Genomic DNA, 4751 nt, shown 5'->3' on the forward strand with positions numbered 1-4751 from the left:
GTCTGCGCCCCCACCCCCCGCGCCATGATGATCCCCCTCTTTCTGCGCCCCCCCCCCCCCCCCCCCCCCCACTTTTTCCCCCTGAATTTTCTGAAAATGGGTTGGTCATACTCATATTCTTTGATGAAATGATATATCTATATCTATATCTATATATATATATATATCTATATTTCCTGCATGAAAGCCAAGATGATAAATTATTCTCCTTCTTTTTCTTTTTCTTTTTTGTCATGCACGAAAAATATATATCAATTCACCAAAAAAAAAATACTGCTGCAGTGACTCGGTGTACATACATAGCTATAAGTCTATAACCAACACGAAAGAATAAAATCGATGACTATATATATATAGATATAGATCTCTGGATTTTTTTTAATGTACACTCTGACATTTGAAAGTTTATAAAGTTTAAACTAATTCTGTGAAACTTTGATTTACATGCAAACGGAGGCATATGTACATTTCTAGCTAATCCAATTAAGCATACATACGTATAATATATATTCACCCTGCTTCCATGTGCTTTCCATGCATCTCAGTACTCCCATATGGGCCACAACAATGCATGCCCTCTCTCTCTCTCTCACACACACACTCTCTCTCTCTCTCTCTCCCCTTTCAGAGTTTTCGAAGCCTAGGATGGACGCCTTGAGAAAATTAATGTAGCTAGCGTGCTAGGTTTCCAAGTAATAAGTCATATACCTGTTTCACTCTGGGTTCTGTGAGACAATAAACATGCATGCATGCATATGGACGCACGCACATACCTCATCATCATATTATGGGATGGAGATTGAGAAGAAGGGTGAGTTAATTTTTGTATATATATCTATATATATATATCGGATCTTGGAGCATGTAGCTAACCCCGCCGCTTCTTCCATAGATATGCGCGTCTCCTTGCTTGCAGAGTTTCAAACATTAATAATCGAATATTTATTCATTTATTTTCTTATTTAATTGCAATATGGGCCAGCGCGCAGGTTCGGTGTTGGCAGTTTTTTCAGGTAAAAGTCGGTTAATATATTACAAATGGGAATAATAGATATCAGCTCCTCTCCGCCGATGTTATAAATTATAATGTTCCCATCAGCAACTGCCCTTATACATATATAATAATATGATAATATATATACATATAGAGCAACTTCCATGTTTGCTTAACTGGGGACAGGTAAAAAATTAAAAAGCTAGCCCTTTCTATTCCTCATTTTACATTAATTTACGGATTCAGTCATATATATGTATGTAAAGGGTGCTATAAAAGAAATATTCTAGAAAGATAAATATACGTTGCTGCTGGTTTTGCAGGAGAATGAGCACACATCTATATATATATATATATATATATATGTATGTATATCACGTCGATACATTTGGCGGTGTAGTTGCTTTTAATATTGAATTTCTCCAAATGATTGCATGAAAATTTTATATAGCGGCCAAATGTTTATAATCCGCTGTTTCTTTCCTATTGGCACATGTTATGGCCGGTTATAATAATTTCTGTCCCGATTTCACATATATATACACACACTAATAAATGGAACACATTAATTTTTCGTCCGTCTTCCTTATTATTGAAATGGTATGGATCGTATCACGTAACACTCTTGTAATTTAAATGTCCTCTTCTCTCTTATTGTTATAGCACTATATATACAATAAATTAACTCAAATGAAGGCATTAATAAGCATATACACATGGATGCTCTCGGATCTTTGTTACATGTTCGTGACGGAGGATATATTTCATCATATATATTGGATTTAATTAAATACATTTTTTTGAAGCATACAAAGGAGAGATTGCGATATTCTAATCAGATCTAAGGAGTTAGCTCGTAAATATGAGTCCAAAGACGCAACCAAACCATGCTAATTATTATTCAAACAAAGTACAAGGCGTATACTGATTTGATCCGATATCTTTTATTGTATTATTTCTACCAACTTCCCTATAATATAATGTCTGAACAGATGTAACATGACAGAACGACTTGGAGTTTGAATGACCGAAAGGGCAATACAAATTCATCTTAATGCTAGCTAGGCCTAGAACACAAATTATTGGGAAGAAAAAAAAAAGAAAGGAAAGGAATTTTTGGTCTATAATTATTGTTTGTTAGGCTTTTTGTGTATATGCTCTTTCAAATCTCCAGTCCAACTTGACAATAATTGGATATCGATCGATACATGTCTTGGGCGTGGAAAAATAATCAAAATGGTCACTATGATTGACTATATATATATATATATATATATATATATATAGTGAATGAAATGGATCAGCATGTGGCATCATCATGTGCACACGTGAGAGAAGACCCTTTGGAAGAACAACTGGGGATGGTTGGTTTCCTCGTTGCCCATTGAGTCTCACACGTGCAAGCGCCGAACCATATCTCCGGCCGGTATACCATGAGATTTCTTCAACCACATATATATATATATATATATATGTATATATATATTTTTTTAAATTATATCTCGAGCAAATTCTAAAATATGTGCACGCGCATGCATATTTTTATCAAGAATTAGCAAAAATTAATTGCGTAAACGCTAATAATGATCACATTTACAAATGATTGCCATCCGTTTAATTGGTATTTATAAGCAAGCTGACCTGCAGCCAATTCAGATTTGCTCTACCGCCCATTCGCCGACCAGTCCCTTATAATATCTATTATCTTCATTAATACATATATATATATATATATATGTATTCAATATGCATTTACTTTTTAAATTTTTTATTGAAAAGTACATATATGTTCTTTAATTCATCAAAACTAAAGAAAATTTAATGCGTCCAGGTTCCCAAAAAAAAGAATGTAACGCGTCAATTTTTTAATCAGTTATTAGTATTGTCCCGTCTTGATCGTTATTTGATTTGTTGACAATTTTTTGAGATTTCATATTTAGATATATATATATATATATATATATGCTTCTCCTTTTTTATTCTTATATATATATATATATATTATATTGAGATATAAAACCCTAAAATCATTTATGGAGCAATCCTAGCCCACTTTAATAATCTTTAATTTCATTGGAGATTAATTAGCCCATTTTTATATCGAAAAAAAATGTATATTTATGGAGGTTTTTTTCTCCTTTACTGGAACTACTGTCGTATTACTAGTAGTGATTTAATTAAGAGTAATCCATATAAAAATAGTTTTTGGTACGGGTTAATTATTACTTTACCTCTGTGGCGGCAGGTGCATTTATATATTTATATAAGTATGTGTAGTGAGTAATTGAGTGAGCGATTTGTTATAACAATGATTATTATGTAATAAATTGCATGTGGATTGAAAACTAACAGGCCAGTTAATTTAATTAATTCGTGCTTATGATTCTTCGCGGGCGGTCCACATGCTAAGTAGTAAATAAGGGAGGGATGATTGTACTCCTGTAACTGTAACATCAATCATGTGATTCTCCCGTCTCTGGCGGATCGATCAGGGGCTCTCCTATACATATTGATCTTGAAACACACCCCCTAATCAAGAAGTTTATTTATATACATATATATATATATACACATACATACACACATACACACACACACATATATATAATAGACTCGCACTGGTGATCGATGCATGTCTAATTTATCCAAATACAATCATATTACTAGTGAACCCTTCATTCAGATATCTATGATCGTTTCTAATTCTAATGCCACAAATCATGATTCCAAAAGAATCTATCTCGGTCACATCACATCATGGTGGCATGCATGAATTTTTCTTTTCCAATTAATTTGCACAAACTCATGAAATTAATGTAGAAGTGTATTAATCCAGCTGGCCAGGAAAAACGAAGTATAGAAGCGATCTATAATTTGTATATCAGAATTATTAAGCACGCATGCGTAGATATCTTCCAATCCCCGGTTGGTTGTATCATTCTCGCTCTTTTTGACAGTTTATTATTATTATTATTACTGTTGTTGTTGTTCTTATTATTATTATTATTATTATTATTAGTATTATTATTATGTTTTAGAGACTCAGCAATATTATATATATATATATAAGTGACATACATACATATATATATATACATATCATGAAGCGTGTAGTAATAACTCTCTGTGTTCATGCAATTCCATTTGGTGAAGAGATCAGAAATCACAAGTAGGTCGGCTAGTTGGATCTCCTGTGATTAATCATATATATAGAGCAAGCAATTAACTATGTACTAGTTCATGCATTGTGCGCATTGTATAAATATATATATACCAGATTCTTGTTCATCATTCATTTCGTAGACCAAAGTTACTTTCGGTTTGGTTTCGGAGTTTGATTTTAGAATCATGATTTTAATTTTAACTCTACCAACTACACAACAAAAACACGTTTCCCAAGTCAAATTTATAATATAATCTCATTTGTCTTTTTTCACAATCAAAATCAAAATCAAGAGTTCCACGAGGAAAAATCTTATATGTTGTTCTCGAGCACAAACATCGTCATCTTGAGTTCCAAATGATACAACATTCGGAAAAGTATGGGACTCAACTAACATTAAGAACCTTTCATGCGGATGGAGTGTTAACAGGTGGCACTACAGGATATGTACGAGCCCCCTCTAATGGAAAAATCAAATTCATGAGGATTCGGTTCATCCCTCAAGTACATATCATGGGCATCCCACCTTTCTATGTTCTATAGACTTGGATGTAACTATTGAGGGCGAAGATATTATACATAACGTGACTATTC

This window comes from Punica granatum, chromosome 7, assembly GCF_007655135.1.
Source record: "Punica granatum isolate Tunisia-2019 chromosome 7, ASM765513v2, whole genome shotgun sequence".
NCBI classification, from domain to species: domain Eukaryota; kingdom Viridiplantae; phylum Streptophyta; class Magnoliopsida; order Myrtales; family Lythraceae; genus Punica; species Punica granatum.